At 37.0% G+C, this 21,807-nt stretch overlaps 1 protein-coding gene across 3 annotated transcripts in view; it reads right to left on the reverse strand.

The window, feature by feature from the left end:
- grn (GATA binding protein grain) overlaps positions 1 to 21,807 on the reverse strand; it is a 334,408-nt gene that overhangs the window by 85,452 nt on the left and 227,149 nt on the right. The gene's annotated exons all lie outside the window — the stretch shown is intronic.

The raw sequence follows: 21,807 nt of genomic DNA on the forward strand, positions 1-21,807 counted from the left end.
AACGAAAAATACTTGTTTGTTAATCACTACTGTAGCAGTAGTTGTACAGTCATTTATTATGAAATACATACCAATAAAGGCACTTAAATATGAAAGACAGCGTAAGGAACCTTGACTATTAGCTGTTAAGTCAGTGGATACCGTTTTGTCGAGGTATTTCTTCGTAACTGTTCCGTTTGGAATCACTGTTGCTTTCTAGCGAAACGTGTAGAGAGAATCTGGGTGGCCGAAGTGTATTGAGTCGCCCCATTTCGCTTTCAACTGCTGCTCCATTAGATGCCAAGTGGCTTATACAACTAAAACATCTTTTTCTCTCCCTCACAGTTAAAAGGAAAAAAACAAAGGATGTAAAAAACCAGGAGCTAATGATTACTATTTACTCCTTTCGCCACACACAACAAGCTATTCCAAGCGTCTGGATTTCAAGATGAAAGGGTTGCTCTTGGTTAATTACGCACAACGACTGTTTTTTTTTAATTCTCCCTCTCCCTCTTTCCCTACGTCAAAGCAAACAACTGTCAACAAATATCTGTTTCTTTTCTGAAACATTTTGTATCACTAAACTGCAGAAAAAAAACTTCACAGGGCGTTAGAGTTATGGCTGTGTGCTCCACCTACTAACTGTTCTTTCTATTGTAAATAATTAGATAATTATTCAGTTAACACATTCAGTTGACTGATCCATGATCATCGCATCACTTTTTGATGCAATTATTTCTAGACTACCAGATAAGAAATCACTGCATCTTAATTTTCAGACAGTTCCCTAATTGTTTCCCGATACTGCATGAACGCCATTATATATATAATGTTATGCCTGCTGGAGTGTAGAAGACCGTGAGGATGAGAAATGAATAAACACTGGAATGAAGAAAGTGGGAGGATTCAGGAAGAACTCCGAGAAAATCCACGTATACGGTGTTTGTCCGCCACAAAGTTCACTTGGCGCGAGCTGGGATCGAACCAAAGACCCCATGCACCAGAGGTGAACGCTCTACCATTGAGCCACAGAGCTTCAACACGGAATGTAAGTGAATGATAAATATTATTCCTGGAATTGGGAGTTATGGGTAGCCAATAAGAGAACCTTAATAATAATAAAAAAATCCACAAATATGTGGCTTATTGCACTATTGCACCGGCTGAGAATGAAACTGTAACCGGTGCAAAACAGGTAATTGTTTCACCACATGTTTTACTTATGTCCAAACAATTCGTTGCCATCAACCATATGAATTCAATATACTGATTCTCAGCTCATCACTGAAATCAAGCAGAGTCAGGTTTGGTCAGTTTGAATGATTGACCGTCTGAGAATACGAAATAATATACGCATATACTACTGTTGGCATGTCCAGCAGCGAGCGTAACTTAGGGGCTAGTGGCGGAATCCTTCCTTAAATTGGACTGGATTAGTAATTACATTTCTGGTCTGTCGACATTGATACCCATTTAACCCGTCACGTAAATCTATATGAGGGATGGTGTCCCTCGGTAATCATAGGGTATATTATCCGATGAAAGGGAAGGAAGGAAGCGACCTGGGATTCTTGTTAGGTGCCATCCCGGCATTTGCCTGGTATGAATGAGGGAAACCCAGGGAAAATCTCCCTCAAAATGGCTGGTCTGAAAAATTTGTTACATTTTTTCAACCGAGTGTCCCCCCACCGGGAATCGAACTCGGGACCGCTTGCACTAAAGAGAAAAGCGTTAGCAACTACGCCACGCGGGGTCACTTACATTGAACTGGATTGGATTTCAGTTTAGCATCCCGTTCAGCAGTGAGGCTACATGAGACGCGGACCTACAGCTTAACGTGGAATCCGAACTGCACGAGCTCACGCCGGGAATCGAACCTGGGTCTTCCATATCAAATGCATGTGCGATCTTCTCTTTCAGTTTTATTGTTTTTCATTGTTAATCGTTCCAGAAGGAATGCACTCACAGCATTAGGTATTTGTCAGATTAATTACATAATTTTGAACGAGACCCAAAAATAGTAAGAAATACATATTCTATTATACCTAGGTATATAATGTGCTAACCGTAGGAATTATTTAATTCTTAAAATCGACCATGACTTTTGAGTGGAAAATTTGTGCTGCGTACAAAATCTGTTTGGCAAACTTGATTCTTCCAGCACTGACTACCGCACCCCTTGAACTATAGCTATTTCTTCCTTATTTTCGAAAATAGAAAGAAAGAAAGAAAAAGAAAATAAGCTCGTGGGAAGGCACAATTCAACGTTTGTAAAAAAGCCACCCAATTCGAGTTGATACGTAAGGCAAGAGCACAGCATAACAAACGTTACGGGCGACTTGGTCAGAGGCGAAAAAGAAGGAAAACATATATGAAGTCATCCATCTGTAACAAGGCTTTGAAAAGGCGAATCGAACACCTTTTATTTGGACAAAATACAATTCGAGATTCTTTATATGTATATATTTTTTTCCTATTTGGAATGAAAGGCGAGGCAAGGCAAGGGGCTGATGCCTTTTGAAGAAGAAAAAAAAAAAAAAAAAAAGATTGAATCAGAAGACGAAAAGGAAGAAAAACCACCAAACACGCAATGGCGGTTTATAAAGCTTTGTCAGAGAGAAAAGAAAAAGTTCCAAAATCCAATTTCCAACACGAACAGCTTAGCTACCTAACTTATATACTCTTTGAAGTGACTGCAACAGAATGCGAAAAAAGAAATGATTATGTTTATTCCAGTTTCAAAACGCAATATGGCCTATTGATCGAATATTTTTACTAGCAACAGTGGCAGTATTTCTTGAGCCCACCGAAACTCAAAATATTGCGCCCCTTGTATATTGTAATCTCTTGGGGTGGCAAAATGTGGAATTCTCTTTTTATATATGCCAATTAATCTATGTATTAAAATAATGGCTTTATATGTTTGTGGTCAGGAAAAGTTTGTATGTTTGTCTCCAATCCTTTCGACAATTAGATCTCGAAAACTGCACGAGCTAGAAACATGTCGTTTTCGCTTGTTGATTCAAAAATTTGTGTAGATTGTCCAGTTCTAATTGAATATTTAAAAGACATGACCGTTATTTCTTTATTACATTTTTAAGGGGTACACTGAAAGTGTTATTTAAAAAAAAAAAAAAATAAAGCATCATATCATACTAGTTATACATTCCAACACCACACATTTGTATACAGGGGCTGTATATCTCTCAGGCGTTTGTTTCATGCACAAATTATAATGAAAAACGAAGGATAACTATTTCTACAGTCGAAAATGAATCTTTATTGTTTAGAATGTTTTGCCCAATGAACACTATATATCATCGACATTATAATTAATTGTATATGTAATGTATTTGCATATTACATACTGCATGCAAGAAGAAAGAAAACGCTGATCATACATGAATTAGAAACACCAACAGGAAGTAGGCTCAAATCTTGCAAACGGTGCGAGATATTGAAAAAAAAAAATAGAAAAATCTTCCGTTTACAGTACCAGTTGCAAATTTGTATCAAGATGTCTTTCACTTGTGTCTGTAAAGGGACATGTACAGATGTTGAGAGGAATGACAAGGAGATTCGTGTTCATATGTGAATGATGCGCTGTGTAGAGAACGCAGGTTCAGCTAGTAGATTTAATAATTGCACGTCAATTTACGAACAATAAAGTAGTCTTCTTGCATTAGAATCACCTGCTAAATTGTATGGTTGTGTATTGCACACACAGGACGGCCTTATTAGTTAATTAGTTTAGAGTTTTAACGTCCCTTTAAGCACCGAGGTTATATGAGACGACAATCTACACCTTAACGTAGAATCAGAACAACGTGAGCTTCCAGTGGGAAGAACTGAACCCAGTCTGTTGATCATACAGCCATAAGGAACTTAGAGGGACCTTGGATCCATCTTACAAATTTCCTTCAAAAGAATGCTTGGAGACTTAATAACTTATTTGCTTTCATCTTCCGTCTATTAGCCTATATCAACATGCGGAAAACAATTTTCTTTGTTTGGACCAGGCCCGCAGCTAGAGGGGGGCCAGGGGGGTCTTCTCTCCTAAACTTCTCATGGCCCCTCCAGACCTGAATATAAAATGCTATTATTAATAAACAATCACAATTTAGATATTTGTAAGAGAATTTTTTAATGACTTGCCCCCCCCCCCTATCTTATCCATGGCCCCCTCAAACTTCTGTGTCTGGTTGCGGGCCTGGTCTGGACCAAGAAAGTTTAAGAGCATGACTAAAAAATAACACAAAATTTATCGTTTTTCTTTTGCTTGTTTTTCGTAAGTGAAAGGAGATACTAAAATTCAACTTACCACAATCATAGATAATGTTATTCTACAACAAAAAATATAAACCTGAAGGATTTTCAGTGTAGCCATCCATAGAGTTGAGTTGAGTTGATTTTGAGTTTAACATCCCTTTCAGCAGCGAGGCTATATAAGACTTGGACCTACTGATAACGTGGAATCCGAACCACATGAGCTCCCGCCGGGAATCGAAGCCGAGTCCCCCACTGCCATCCATAGTAATTACAGTGTTGCCAGAATAAAAATTCTCCAAAATCTAAGTTAAGGCAGAGACTAGAGGAACGAACTGAACTACACTTGGTTACGTATCATGCTGTTTTGGTTTCCTGTGAAGTACTTTTTAAATGACATTATTATTTAATTTTAGTAACTGTATAGTAAAACTATTTTGTTTACTTCAAACAAAATACGCTTATTTAAAAAATAGTTCACAGGATACAAAAAAAAAAAAAAAAAAAAACATGATATGTAATCAAATGCAGTTTAGTTCGTTCCTCTAGTCGCTGTCTTAAGAGGCCTAATCCCGGCGAAATTAAAATACCGATAATTTTACGGTAATCATGTGATATCTTCAAATAGATAAAAGATAATCGAAATGTGGAACAAGCTGTCGTTAGACAACATTATTTTACACGAGATACCGTTATGACGACTCACTTATCTGCTTTCGATTTCCAGCCATTTAGAACATCGGAATTTATTTTCGCGTTTGGAAATGGCTGCAAATCGAATACTACTAGGTGTCTCGTGATAACGGTACTTCATGCAAAATAATATTGTCTAAGGAGCTCTTGTTTCACATTACAATTATATTTAATCTATTTGAAGATATCACATGATTACCGTAAAATTAGCGGTATTTTAATTTCGCTGGGATGAGGCCTCTTAACTTAGATTTTAGAGAATTGTTATTCTGGCAACACTGTAATTTCTATGGATGGCAACATTGAAAATCCTTCAGTTTTATTTTTTTTATTTTTATTTATTTATTTTTTTGTAGAATAACATTATCTATGATTATGGTAAGTTGCATTTCATTATCTCCTTTCACTGATGAATAAACAAGCAAAAGAAAAATGGTAAATTTTGTATTATTTTTTAGCAAGTGAGGCTCTTAACCCAGAAGTATAGAGTAAGAAGCGATCGTACATACTCAAATGAGCTAAATAATAATAATAATAATAATAATAATAATAATAATAATAATAATAATAATAATAATAATAATAATAATAATAATAATAATAATAATAAATGTTGGTACACAACGTAAACTTGTTGATATCTTTATAAGCTGGCATTCACATTTCCGCTACAGAAACCGGAAAGCTTACATAAAAGCATTTTACGTATCAAATATCAGTAGCCATGATATTGTTTAGTGCCTCAATTTCATTTTCTGAAAAGAATGAACTTGGAGGAAAGCATTAAAAAGAAGAATGAATGAATGAAAGAGAAATATCCGTTCGAGCTATTTAACCTTTTAAGCTGGTTTCCGAAAAAGAAATCGTAATGGTGCTATTGAGGACCCCTAGGGGACACCAAAGGCATCGCACTGTGCCTTCGTATTTTTCCCTAAAGCACAAAACACACACCCAAAAGCAAACAAAACACATTTTACAAGAGACAAGCCGACAGACGGTTTTTTTCATCCAATAGCATCGAGAGAGTAGGTCTCTTTTTATATATTCGCACTGCCTTGTCTCTGCTACGGGAACCACTTAACCCCCCTCGGTCAGATCTCAATTGAAAACCCAAACAGAGGGAACTGAAGAGAAAAAAAGAAAAGAGAAAAACTTGAGAATGAAAAAGAAGTAATAACAATAATAATAACGAGTTCTTTGGAAGATACAGTAGCTGTTCAGGGAACCTCCTCTTGCGATGGTAACGCTGTCATCTTCCTCAATACACTCATCCAAACAAGGAAAATGTCACCATTGGTGAGCAAAGCACACTGGAAATTGTGATACAAAAGCTGTAATTTGGATAAAAGGTCCGGAGGGGCGGGTGCATACAGTGGCGGCACTTCCATCGGGATAATGATATGGAGGGAGGCCGAGTAGGGACATCATTCAAAGACGATGAAGAAGGTCCTCAAGTGTTTCCTGCGATGTCTCCGAGAAAGGAAACAGATGGACCGTACTCTGGGGTCTCTGTCGGGGACACATTTTTGTTTGTATCTACAGAAGACGATATGTAATCAGCATGTGTATCTCCCATTCTTTTCTATTGCCAATCTCTAAAATAATGGCGCAGCATGGTAATTTTTGTTATAGAAAAATTATACTGTTGAGGAGAAAAACTCAAAGAAATCCTGCTGAATAGTCTAAACTGAAACAGTTTCCATCTTTAGTCATATTCAACCAATGATGTCTAACTGTGTAATGATAAAAAAAATATATCAGATAAATGGAATATCAAGTATGTAACTTTGTTAACGTCCCATAACTAACGAGTCCAATTTACATTATCCCATTCCTAGCCTTGTAACAAGAGTGCATGCCTTTCATATATGGGTTCCCAGGTTTGATTCCCGGTGGGAGTCCATAAAATCCACTAAAAGTGGCTCAGACCCCACTTTAAGCTGTTTGTCTAGGATGTCAGTCAATCAATCAATCAATCAAATTTACACCACAGTCAATCACTCAATCAATCCTACTTACACTGCAATCAATCCAAGTTACAGTCAGTCAATTAATCCAATTTACACTACAATCAACCAACCAACCCGTCCAATTTACACTACAAAATCAATCAATGAATCCTATTTACACTGCAATCACTCAATCAATCAAAGTCACACTACAATCAATCAACTCAATTTACACTACAGTTAATCAATCAATCAATCCAATTTACACTGCAATCAATCAACCAACAAGTCCAATTTACACTACAAAATCAATCAATGAATCCTATTTACACTACAATCACTCAATCAATCCAATTTACCCTACAATCAATCAGTGCATCCAATTTACACTACAATCAATCAATCAATCCAATTTACACTACAATCATTCACAATCAAACAACAATAACAGTAACAATAGAGAACGGAACTGGGTCAGGCAAGGCCTATGTTAAAAAGTAATCAGAGCTCCTTCGTGGTTGTATGGTTACATTACGGGCTTTCGACGAGGGAGACTCAGGTTCGATTTGATCATCTGTTCAAATTATAGGTTAAGTTGTTGTAGATCCACGTCTCACATAGCGTCGGTGACGACAAGGGCCATAAAACTCCAAATCAACCAAGCGATCTTTCGTTATCTGTTGTCTTTCTATATGTCCTTTCGTATCACAGAGGAAAAGAAGTGACCATGTTACCCCTGAACTAATAAAGCGTGGAACACAATCGATGACGTGTGGGCTACGCGAAAGGAACTAGGCTGTAACGCGACGTTGCCACGTGATCAAGAGGTGTGGTTATTACGCGCTAGCTGATATATCTGAATGTCTGCTTTAACAAGGTAGAAAAAAAGACAATGCAACACTGGAGTCCACTCCGGCAACACTGAAGCCCACTCATTTGCTAATAGCGTGTAAAGGAACTCGAATTACTATCTTTAAACGCCATAAATGCTGCCCCTTAGCATAGTTCTAGCATGCGCCCACTCTGATCTAATCTCACATACTATCAATCCGATATCATGCTCTCTTAACATCGTACTCACTTCATTTCGATATTATGTTCACTCGATCTTACGTCCATATCATGTGGATATCACGCTCACATTGTGAGATAAAGTTGAATGACCGTGAGTTCCGACGTCTTGAGTGCTGATCTTATGAGTTCGCTCGGCGTACCTATGTTAGAGAACACAGAAGCAAGGCAACACAGTGAAAAATATGTTACTTGACCTGTTGACACAGGTGAACAGTTAGGTTTGTCGCTTCATAATCACAAAGTCACGAGTTCGAATGCTGCGAACGGTCATCTTGACAAATTTTATCTGTTTTCCTAATGCTAGGTTGCCATGTTGCAAAGATCTTGTAACTGTTATTTAAAAATATTGCAACCCTACAATATTTCTCCATGCAAACATAATCTTCAAAGGGATATGCACCATTTTATTTTCATCTTGCAAGGAGTTAAACCATGTGCAACTTTTTGTGTCGTCTTGCTTGCTATTTGCTATCGCCCTCCCACTGACATAAGAAAAAAAAAGGTTTCACTGCTTCCGAAACAACGGATTCTTTTGAACGGGGAGATTAAGAGCGCCAAAAATACAAGTTTTTAATGAGGAGGTTCACTATTTGTCCACAAGAGTGCAGTGCTGCATGAGTGGAGATATCTTTCTTGCTTTCAGAAAGTTGTAATGTGTAAATAGTAAATAGAAATATGAGGTTGTAAAATTTTTAATGACAGCTACAGGATTCTTGCAGCATAGCAACCTACGCTTAAGTTTCACAAGGCGAATGCTGCTCAAGTACCTTTAAATATAGATCTCCGCCGACTTCTATGAACATTTCCCCCCATTATTAACTGTTTCCAGCATGAAATGACTGGTTTCACAGATTTACCAGGTACTATGTTAATAAAATCACTCAACTGAACCGTAAGGAATGGTATTAAGAAGTCACTCGAATTCATTAAGCTTTCTTGACTGTACAAAACTTTTTTTAAAAAGAAAAAGAAAAGAAAACAAAATAAACCCATCGTCTTTCAACTGAAGAACAATTCTATTGTGGATTCGCATTGGCCGCATCCTGTGTCCAAGAATGTCTTAAAAACCCGCAACAAAGGGATCTTAGTCATGCATTGTGATTTTTGTTGCAGCTACGATGTTGTGTTCTTTTATTACTACGGATTATGTACTTCTTGAAGTTGCTGTTTCCTTACATTCAGTATTATATATATATATATATATATATATATAGTTTGGAATTATAATATTGAGGTGCTGCCTTCCGTCCTTTCACGCTACAAATCACAAAGGAAAACAAAACATTAAGAACGTGGAGCAGTGGTAGCAACGCTCATAGCGTTTCACCAAACTATTTTCTCTTCATCGTGTTTCGTTATTCTCCCTCTTCATGACTTTCTTAATCAATCGAATACTTATTGTTCGAAAAATTAAAAAAGAGTTTGGTTTATCAAAACCTCCTTTATGTATTTAGTTCGTGTTTTTGTCTACGAGACGAACAAAAAAAAAACCTGGTGCGTGGGGTTCTTGGTTCAATTCCAGCTCAGACCAAGTGACCTTTGTAATGGTCAAACAACATCCCGTTTCTTGGCGTAGAAAAAATGAAATGAAATCTTTGAATTTTGCGTCCCACAGTTATGCCGGTTAGGCTAAATGAGACGGTGATGATGAGTGATGAATGAAACGGTGGGAATTTCTAATCACTGAAAAACAGCATTCCTTAATCAAAGCATTCCTAAGCTCACTCAATGTGACGTCTTCAATCGAACATCACGCTCACTCGAGCTCACAACATAATTTCGACTCGAGCTCACGCTCAATGGACATCATACTTGTCACCATCATTTCGATATTTATGTTGACTCAACGCTCACAACGCAATTTGAACATCACGCTCAGAACTCCCTCCCGCGCCTTTGCGTGGGAGACAGGTTCGATTCTGGGTGGACGCTCATCTGGTTCGGATCCCACGTTAAGCTATAGGTCCACGTCTCATATATACAGCCTCGCTTCTGAAAGGGACGCTAAACTCAAATCAGATTAACATTATGCTCACTCGACCTTACGCCCACGTGACATGTTTGATATCACATTCTCCCGATCTCACTCCTTCACCAGTCTAACATCACACTCATTCGACTTCACATTCACATAGCACAACCACAGTGACATCATCACTTACTCAATCTTTACGCTTATTTCATGAGATCGAGCGAGTTTCGAACCCAAAACTGCCGATTTCATGAGTTCAAAGACAATTTTGCTCTTTGACATAACTCAAGCTTGGCAACACTGTTGTTTCGCACTTGTAGCATATTCATGAGTCGACAAATGAAAGTCTCCGTAGAAACGAAAGAAAACAGAGCCGTCTTCCCTTAATACGTAATGCATGCAGAAGGTGGGCGGGGCGGGAATCAAAGCCTCGAATGGGAGACCACGAGAGCAGAACGAACGAGAGAGCGAACACAGGAGTTTCGAAACAATGTTAATAACAATAAAAAGCGGAGACTCAGCAAAGAAGCAGAAGGGAAAAAATAAACAAAAGGAAACGATGTCACGCTGGAAGAAATGCTAGATACATATTATAACAATAATAAGTTACATAATGTTTTAAGTAAATGTGAGTATATAAACATTTTTTACATGTTAAATAGCAGCGCGGAATATTTTTACCACGAAAATATCGTTACATCATACTTTTAGCATTTAAAACAAAACAGCAAAGTTCCACGGAGAATGGATGTCAGATCGCAGGGAAATTGAGTAAAATATAGCTACAATACGAGTAGACACACACAAAGAAGGTTTCTCGCGCTTTTTCGCTTATCGTAAACTATAAAATAACAGAATTAAGTATATACACCGAGGGCTTTTTTCTCAACTAAATGATTTTCATACCTTAACATTAATATCAGGGGGTGTCTATCATCCCTCCCCTTGGTTCACTAATACACTCCCTAACATTTCCTAAACATGTCCCTGCCAAAAGCTATTCTAAACCTAATCAGTGGTTTGGTTCTCATATTTTCAATACCGCTTCGCTTCTCCACGAGTACGGCTTGTTTAAAAACTTATAAATAAATTTTTTAGTTACTTCCTGCTTGATTTGATTAGTTGAAATTATAGCCCTTGTCAGTAGCGCGTTACGTCATTGCAGTGCATATGATGCTCTCCCTCCAGAAATCAAACCCGTTACACGCCATATCTCGACGTAGGCCTACTAAATTGAAGAAATAGTAGAAATGAAAGAAACTGAGTTTTTTAAAAATATTCCGTTATTCAAATATTTGTTATTGATATTTAAATACCTAATGATTCGTAGAATTGTTCGTCATTTGCTTAATTTTTCATATTACTCGATCATTTCCCACATCCATATCAATAACTAGTCGTTATTTATATAATGATTCAAATAAATTATTCGTTACTTAAACGATAATTCAAAAAAATATTTATTATTCCATTATTTTTTCCCATTATTCAATAAATTTTCCTCATATTTTAGGAATAATTATTTCTTGTTTTAATTATTACTAGAACAATTATTCATTATTTAAATGATGATTCGAACAAATTTTCGTTATTTAAATGATGGTTCGAATAACTATTCGTTATTTAAATGACGATTCAAACAACTATTCGTTATTTAAATGACGATTCAAACAACTATTCGTTATTTAAATGACGATTCAAACAATTGTTCCTTATTTAAAATGATGATTCGAACAATTATTCGTCATACAAGTAATGAAACGAACAATTCATTCATTAACTCGAACAAAGCCGTTTGATTGGTTTTTCAAATATTCGAAATGTAACAGTACTGCTCTAATAAAGCTACTCTTTAATTAGTAAAAATATCAAGTTTTTTTCATCAAAGAAAAATTCGTAATTTCATCGACATAACGAATACATGTTTTTTTTTTTAAAAAAAAAGTAAAAAATGCACGGTGATGAAGAAAAGGTCGGGGGGAGAAACACAAGACTGCTGAACTTGAATCAATATTTGAAGAAGCCGAGCGTTGTTATCATCCTACAAGAATCTCTTCTTCCATTCAGGGGGTTTCTCGCATCATGCATCGTCTGCGCAAGCTCCATATGTTGTATATTCCATTCCCTCTGCCCCCCCCCCTTCCAACCTTATGCCTTCACTGAATCAATATGAACGAACACCCTCTCCAACACGCCGGGAAGGGTAGAATACTTCCGAGTCAGTTGAAAATATATACAAACACCTGTATCTCCATGTGTTACAATATACACATACATATATGAAAATGTTTTAGAGCTGGATTCTTAATTTTAAAGCGTTTATATTATATTGACATTTCCAAGAGTTTCAATAATAATAATAATAATAATAATAATAATAATAATAATAATAATAATAATAATAATAATAATAATACGCAATGAATTAGAATGGATTACCAAAATTGAAGTCAAGCAGTGTTCAGTTTGATCAATTCTCAAGATTGGCGACAGTTAAGAAAAACGGGACGGAATCGGTAGTGTGTTAATGAAAAACAGCGTATTTCGGTTTTAAGGAAATCAACCACCGCACATTGAGACACGTGATATGCTGATAATACATCCACGATTTTCACATCACAATTCAATCAGCTTAAGCCCTTCGATGCTTTGTGAGTTTGATAATATTATTATTATTATTATTATTATTATTATTTACTCAGATGAGCTAAACAACAACAACAATAATAATAATAATAATAATAATAATAATAATAATAATAATAATAATAATAATAATAATAATAATAATAAAGACATAGCATGAAATAGCGATTTTATGCTCAGACAAAACGGTAAATGTACGACTTGTTTCCCAGACGCTGTGTTAGGAGAAGGGACAGTGCATATGGTCACTACTGTCACCCAACCTCAATCCCAGGGACTATTCACAATAAAGAAGAATTATGAGAACTTAAAGTGTACGATTTTAAAATTTGGAAACTGTTATTATTATTATTTCAGGAAAAGGATAGTCATTGCACTATTTTCGCTGAATCCTCATATATTTACCGTTAGTGAGGGCGTGCGTTCATATCGAGGCTGAACAGTTAAGCACCCTTGGTATTAACCCAAAAGATTTTTTTTATAACTTCTCCTATCGGTTAAGACTTTAGGGGCATCCTATAAAATAGATTCCATCATAACTGATCCATTAGTATCGAGACAATTCTTATTACGAGTATCATCGAAAGTATATTGACAGTATGAAAGCGACTTTGGCATCAAGCAGGGTGTCTCAGCCTGTGATAGCGTACCATTGGTGGTACGCGAGTTGCTTTTGATGGCACATACGGCTGAAGATAATATCAATAATTAATATGCTTTGGTGATACGCCTGTGAAAAAAAGTTGAGAATCTCTGAGATATTGTATTTCCTGGCTTTATTTTTATTATTATTATTATTATTATTATTATTATTATTATTATTATTATTATCAGAAGCATTTAATCTATTCGCGTTGATCATTCATTGGTTTTATTTAGCAGGTGTTAAGAGATTTTTTTTTAATGAAATGACTCCACTATAAGTCGCTATGCTAATATATATATTTTAAGGACACGTGTTGTGTGTTGAGGTTTGCCATTATACAGGATCAAAACGGGGAATTTTTTTAATAAAAAAAGGAGAGAAAGAAAAAAAAGAATAGAAAAATGGACAGACTCAAAGAATAGTAAGCTCCTTCGTGACTAAACGGTTAGTGTACGCGTCTTTGGCGTGGGAGATCCAGATTCGATTCCTGGCGAGAGCTCATGTGGTTCGGATTTCATGCTAATCAGTAGGTCCACGTCTCATATAGACTCGCTGCTGAACGGAACGTTAAACACAAAATCAATGTAGTTACTAGAGACCGGATGTTAGGCACAATACCTATTCCTTAATATTAAAGATATACTGAAAAATAACGTTTTAAAGTTTATGTGGGGAAGGTTATAGTTTTGATTTAAACCAATTTTATATTGCCTATTTCGACCTTTACTGCCTAAATAATTGCTTTAGTGGTTTAATGTTGCCTATTCTATGCATTTTCTTCAAAATAAGCCTTCATTGGGAAAATATATAATTTATGTAACATAAATAATACACACATATATACGTATATTAGATGTTTGTAAACACAAGCATGTGGTACGTTACAATCTATACACAGGGTGGGCTTCAAAGATGTACACATTCTTCGGGAGGTGATAAATGATATCAAAAGAAATCAAAGAGTCCTCTTGTAGTTTGTCGAATTTCATGTCGTGTACGACTGACAGGGGTGCCAACTTTGAATCGAAAATCAAATCCTGGCAATTGGAACGGAACCGAAAGATGTGCACATGCTTCGAGAGGTGATTCGTGACATGAAAAGAAGACAAAAGTCCTCTTGAATGTCACGAATCACCTCCCGAAGTATGGGCACATCTTTAGGTTCACCCAGTATATATGGAATGCATAACAAGATTCGTTTTTATATATACACAATAAAGTAAGATATTAACAAACAAGTATGTTTCTATATTATTTGAACATTATCTATAACTTGAATATATTTTTAATGGTATTGAGTATCAGCATTATTTCGTGTTACATTTTAGTGCCTATTTTTTTTTTTAATTTTTAGTGCCTATTTGCCTACCTATTTTCCAGATTTTTACTGTAGAATTTATCCGGTCTCGAGTAGTTACAAACTAAAGTCCTACTCACAAGTAGTGATGATAAAAATGTTACAACTCTCAACATTCATTCATTTACTGAATCAATTTCATATTATTCAAATAAACTGAAAAATGATTTGTTAATTAAGTAATTATTTAAAGAATTGCCTTTTTGTTACTTAGATAACCAGTAGGAAAAACAATTCATTAATCAAATAATGATTTACATAGTTCTTCAGTAGTTACATAAATATTCGCTCAATTGTTTGTTAATCATGTAACTACTAGGAAAAACAAATTGATTACCAATTAATAGCATAGTTCATAGTACTTCAAATAAGTATTCGCACAATTGTTTATTATTTAAATTATTACTACGAAAAGCAATGGGATAAGCAAATAGTTTTCACCATTTTATATCTCATAATTTTATCACTTCTCTCATTATGATCTTGCATTCATCACTGGTCCCCCAGCCTCCAGATCCAGAGCAAAGCAATTCACGAATTTTGGAGGCAGTGGTATCCGGATTTTTCCCTTTATTTGGAAGTTTTTTTTTTTTTATATTTTCTCCTTGTACGTCCCCCTCCAACTCATTAATTTGTAGCGACGACCATATAGACAACATTTGGATTCAGATGCATGTGTTAAAACTTTGGCGTCTCGGTGTGAGAACTCTCAGGGGGACTATTTTGGTTACTGGCGCCAAGTAGCCGCGCCGGCTTCGTCTTATATACAGTAGCTATTCGACCCCTGCTTCCAACCCCTATTAGGTTATAGTCATTTCATAGTTATTGCCTTGTACACAGCCAGACCCGCGGTCTCCAGCGACAAAGCTACACATAAACACACATCCTAAAGGAAAAGTGAAGAAACTAGAAAGTAGGAAAAAGTTAAGGGGTGGGGATAAATATGTAGAACAAATAAAAGAAGTAAAATTTTAATACATGAAGAATGGATTCCTAAATAAAAGTCGATTTTTGTTATTTACTAGTTCATTCTTAAAATATTTTTCGCTCAATTTCAACTAAATATGGGAAACGCGGCTTGATATATGTGGGGGAACAAGAGAACTACGAGAAAATCCCACATGAAGACGATGTTGTATATCACAAACTCTCATGATCCGGGATCGAATCGAAGACCTGTCATACCAGAGGTGAGTGCTACAATTGAGACATTCCCATTATGGTGAGGAATTTAATTGAGTACTTACAGATACTAGAAAATCTTTGTAATCACAAAAACGATTTGATATACAATCAAGCAAGTGGAAGAAGACGTGGATGATTTACTGTCATGAAGACCGTAAACAGATGGCTTCGCTTTGTGAATAAACTAATCGATTCTTTAGTTACTATTAAGGGAAGGGAACAAAATAGCCAGTGCCGAACCATGGGAAATCAGCGCCTAGTGTAAGAATATAGTACAGCTACCCGATACATGTGAGTGAGGTTGACAGACCAGCCGCGAAGCGCCACCATAGTTGGCGCAAAACGTAAGAAAATTTTCAAAAATAAACCCTGGTTTTCCTTAATTTTGAGCACTTTTTATTACTTTTTTCCTTGCATTTTATATATGTGCCTATGCATTTTCCTAACATGAGTAACATTATTAAAACAGAAGACGATTTAAGTACATACTAGTAACATTCCAAGCAATTTTTCCACTCTTTTTCTTTCCTTCTTTTCTTTTCTTTTTTACTCCTGATTTTCGTGCCCCCTTACCTCGGCGCCTGGGGCCATCGCCCCGCTCGCCCTCTTCACGGCACGGCATGAAAATAGCATCGGAAGTATCGCATAACTCAGTTGCGTCTCCCACATCACCGTGTCATACAAACATAATCAACCACGTTGATGAAACAGAATAAATAAATAAAATAAACATATGGAACTCCATTCTCGTTAATTTCTGTCTCTTCTCGCTGCTCTAATAGCTAACGGGAGCAGGGCTGTGCCGTGGAAAATCAGCGCCCGGGGCGAGAATATACGACGGCGCCCCCATACATAGATTCAAAGCAATTTTTCCTATCTTTTTTCCTTTTTTCTCCCGAATTTTTCGCCCCCTTACTTCGGCGCCCGGGGCCGTTGCAACGTTCGTTCCCCCCACCACGGCACGGCTCTGAACGGGAGTGACTCCGGTACACGAAGTCTCAGGTTTGTTTCCAGTGCATATATATTTTTTACGCGCTACCGGTACCCTAGCCAACTGTTTAAGTTGGTCACAAGGAAGCAGGTGAGGTTAGATTTACAACAAAGTTGCACCATCCAAGTTTAACGTAATGTTACGTGGTATTATTATAGAGGTCAAAGTGGAACCAAACGAGCTTTGCGGGGCTTCTAACCTCCTTCGCTCGCTGACGCTCGCTCTGCTGTGTTTCGTAACGTAAATAAATAGCTTTTCATGCATGTATATTACATACAAGAACAAATGAGTATTATCTTATTTTAATGATAAAGGTGTTATTAAAATAAATAAAAAACAAAAAAACAACTTGAGCCGGGTTTGAACCCACACCAAAAGCGATTTTTATCATCCCGTGCACTAGCATGCTCAGCCACGAGGACCGACAGCAGCTAGCGCTTGATTTGTGCTATATGTATGCTACGTGGCGAGAAACAGATAACTTCAACCAACCAGAACTGTGTATTTAGCTTCTATGGCTAGGGTCGAGCGTGATTTTAAAAATATACGTTTCCAGTGGCCACTTTAAACTAGACTACAGGATTCCATTGCCATATAATTTAAACAAAAGTGGCTAGCGATTAGATGAGAAAAAAAAAAATCAGGCCTCTGTTTTAGAACAGGATTACAAGTTTTCTCTCACTCCTGTTAAAATCTCATTGTTGATCATACAGTAATTGGTACGGAAAAAAAGAAACAGTTACACTATTGAAAATATTGACTTTCTTCAGTGGTTAAGACTCTCTGAGACACGTTTTCTATCTGTTTATTAACAGTGATATCCGAATAATTATTTGGTGAGAAAATTGCCTATGAGTACAAAAAGGCAATTTATATCCTTAATCTATGATGTTCAACGTGGGTAACCACTATTAGCAATATTAAAAGACTATAGAAAAGAGAGGGGAGAAAAGACTAAACGGAATTGGGCAATGTTTCTAAAGAAGCTAAGGTTAGCAATTTGGAAGCTTTCGTAGAGTTGAAAGGCCTTCATCACCAAAGAAATCACAGAAGTCCTTTGTTCAATTGACTTCTCTTCAAAGACGGAAAACGTTAAATGCTTCCTGGTCAAAGAAATTGCTATCATCTACCTCCAGCGTAGCTAACTCTACACCTATTTCTTCTAAAGATAGTAATAGTCTCAAATACCAACTGCTGGAAGTTCTTCTGATACTAAGAGTGGATTGTAGAAAATGTCAATTCGCAACACTTTCTTCTGAGGGGACCAAAACCATCCGGAAAGCTAGCCGAAAGGCGTCAATGACGTTTTCCTAGATCTTGATAGCTATTAGATTCCTGATGCTTTTAGACAAGAGGTTAGTTTGGTCCGGTGCTTAAGACGATATCCGATTTGCCACTCATGCAATCGGAAATGTGTTTCTGCTCTTCCGGGGGGTCATCCAATGCGTTCTCCCCTAACACCGGTGGGTAATGTTTCGGAACATCCGACGAAACGAATCGACCTACGGATATGTGCATATGTGTGTGTGTGTGTGTGTGTGTGTGTGTGTGTGAAAAAGATGGACACAGCATCTCACTTACTCTGTGCGGAAGATGTCATCGTTGATAACCTTGCAGTCATGTGGAAAGTCAGTTTCAGACCTCGTCTCTATGTTCTTCATGCTACAACTCTCTGTCTTTGTATGTGTATTTACAAGTATTCTACTTCCATGATCGTAGATGCAATGTTCCACATGTGTTTATTCTGGTGTACCACAGGGATCTACCTTGGAACATCACATTTTCTTTTGTTCATTATGTCTCATTAACCATAACATGTACACTCTCCCTAGCACTACAATGAAAGCGTTAATGAGAATATATTTAATTATCACTTTCAGATTAACAGGTGGCGTTGTTCGCGTGTAGCATTAATTTTCGTGTTAATAAACAAACAAAATTTGTTGTCGCAAACTACGCATGAGGATATGCCCCTAATGATATCCTTTTGTTCCGATTGATGAGATCGATTGACTGATATACAGGGTGTTTCAAAATATATATATCGAGGTTCCTTGACATTATAGAAAGTCAGCATGGTTCATATCGGAAGAATATTAATTTACGTGCACAAGTGAATACTTGTGCATTGAAGCCGTGTTCTCTAATTCTAAAGCTCAACCAGAGCTCTTAGTTTCTAGTTTGCCACAGCTCTATTTGAACCACAGAGAAAAGGAACTGGTCACCCTATCCCTGCTCTACTTTCTTGTTGACCTCCCTAGGTACGTTAAGGTACGCTTGAACCTATCTTCGGTCAAAACACTCATTCACATTATTTAACTTCCAGAAACTGTCCGCGAAGCCAATTTACAATGGAATGAAAAATGGGATAGAAGTCGACAGAGTCTATTTTAGAGGCAGCATCGGAAGGGTGAAACTGAGGAGAATTCCTGGAACAACTTCAGTTACAGTAACTATCAGATGACTAGAAGCGAACTCGATCCTTGGGTCTCCAAACTCCGACGCAAGAACGCTTACCACTAACATATGCCTAAGATAAGCTTGATTAACGCCCACTGTGTCGAGCAGAGATCTTCATATGAAGCGAGATCTCTACGGCTTAGCCTAGAATTCATACTATATGCCCAAGAGACGAGAAATTTCTGGTCAGGTAGGCAACAGTAATTACACCAAAGTGTTAAAAATTTCGAACACTGTTTCAGTGCTATGTAATTATCTACGTAGAGGCATAAAAACTATACATCGGTAAACTGATTGTAAATGTAACGTAACAGTGTTCACGAACATTTGCAGCTTCGCAAGTCATAGATCAAGGAACCCTGGTAATATGTATTTTTTTTTTTTTTTTTTACAACTAATGCTAATAATGCAAAATTTGAATTTTCTGTTACGTACTAAGCTAAATATCACGCCAACATTAATTCCAAAAATATATAAATTTACGAGACAAGACAAGCTTCTCGAGAATCAAAACGAGACAAAATCCTTCGAGACTTAGGACTAGTGTTGCCACGAGACAAGAATGAATTCTCGTGTCAAGATACGAGACGAGACAATTCTTCCAATAGATACAGACATTTATTTTCCGAGACGAGATTGCACTTTTAGGATCTTTTCGAGAGAAGACTACACTTTCAAGACCTTTTCGAGACAAGATTGAATTTTCACGGGCCTTTTGAGACGAGATTGTACTTTCAGGGTCTTTTGAGAGGAGATTGTACTTTCAGTGCTTTTTCGAGACGAGATTGTACTTTCAGGACTTTTCGAGATGAGACTGCACTTTCAGGGTGTTTTAAAGACGAAATTGCATTTTCAGGATGTTTTTGATGCGAAATTGTATTTTCAGGATCTTTTCGAGGCGAGATTGCACTTTCAGGATCTTTTCGAGGCGAGATTGCACTTTCAGGACTCTTTCGAGACGAGAAAGCTCTATACCTTGCCTCGTGGACAACGCTAATTGAAACTGCAAACAATTTTATGAGACGAGAGAGCCTTATTTTTAGTTTTGTCTCGTCTCCGCCAAGGATTGAACCCGAGAGAACGCTCAAGAAAACATGATTGCTAAACCATTCAGTTACTGAGTGATCTGGTCTAGAAAATAAATTATGTTAACATGAATAATAAATAAATAAATGTTCTAAACACACAGAATGTTCCGTACTAACGAGATACTGAATTCAGTGTTGCACAATGGGCCAAGAGTGCGTTGACCAATGCAGGTCGCAGACAGTCTGTCATTGCGCCTTAAATAATAGTTACGAAGAAAGAAAAAAAAAACTTAATGAGCAACTAAGCAAAGCCCCGTTTTTTCACGGGACACTAGCAATTACTCATAACACTAGTTAAGACTGACAGGTTCATGCGTAACAATGCACACCGGCATGAAAATCATTTTCTTTTTTTTTTTTGTTTACAATAAAAAGTTTTAATTAAAAGTAATTTTTAAGAAAAGTAAAGTGGTGGGCCTTTTTATTTTAATTGTTCGTGAAGTTGAGCCGAGAAACGGAAGTGGGTTTGAAGGCACGAATAATATTTATATACCACCCACCACATTATAACTATACAGGACTGACGTGCATACTGTGTTTAGCTTCCAGCTTACTCCCTGTTCTTCGCATTGACGTTAAGCAGCACAATGATGCACACATTGTTTTGCAGATTCTGATTTTTTTTTTTAAATCTAAGTGTTATGTTTATATTTTGGCCCGAAAGACATGTATACCATTACCTTTAAAAAAAAATGTATTTTCAGGAAAAAATACAGTTTTATGTAATTTCAGGTCTGTGCATCCACTGGAGAAGACTTGATATTGTGAACATTCTACTACGAAACATATTTAAGAAAACGTCATATTATCTTGTTCATTTAACTCTATAATGTCCCCCACCCAAGTTTTCGTTTGCATATACGAGGGGTGTCAATAAAGTGAAATAAAAATGATGGGAAATATCAAGTTTTACGACCCGCACATATTCCCTTTAGATTAAAAGAGACTGATGAGTAATGAACTGAATGATTATGAAATAATTGGTAGAATGATAATGTAGAAACAAACGGAAAAAACAAGAAAACCCACGGACGCAACGTTGTCCACCACATACTCGCGTGACTGAGAATCAGGCCAAGGTCTCCTTGCTCTCCCACTAATCCACCTATATCATAATGATACAGTAGACAGTATCGACGGTATGTATATGTTATCTTTTGTTGTAGGGTACTAACCCACACGGTCTGGTGTAAAGTGTGACATCTGCGACCGCACAAGATGGCCGCCCCATTACATACATACACCAGAGATTATATAACAGTAGGTTCTTGGGTGCTGAAAGTGAGAAAGTACCAGACATTCGTCGGAGGATCATGCGACGTGCGAATTCCTGTTTTCCTCTCCAGTGAGTGAACGAGTGACACAGAACGTTTTGAAGTTGATGTCAACGGCAACGCTGACTGATGCAACGCACTCCATCTAGTGCCAGTTGCTCAGAACTTACTGTGACGTCATGAAGCCGAACAAGATGCGTAACTTCCTGACAACTGACTAGTAATGA

The sequence above is a fragment of the Thermobia domestica genome, chromosome 16, assembly GCF_964235325.1.
Source record: "Thermobia domestica chromosome 16, izTheDome1.hap1.1, whole genome shotgun sequence".
Lineage (NCBI taxonomy): Eukaryota > Metazoa > Arthropoda > Insecta > Zygentoma > Lepismatidae > Thermobia > Thermobia domestica.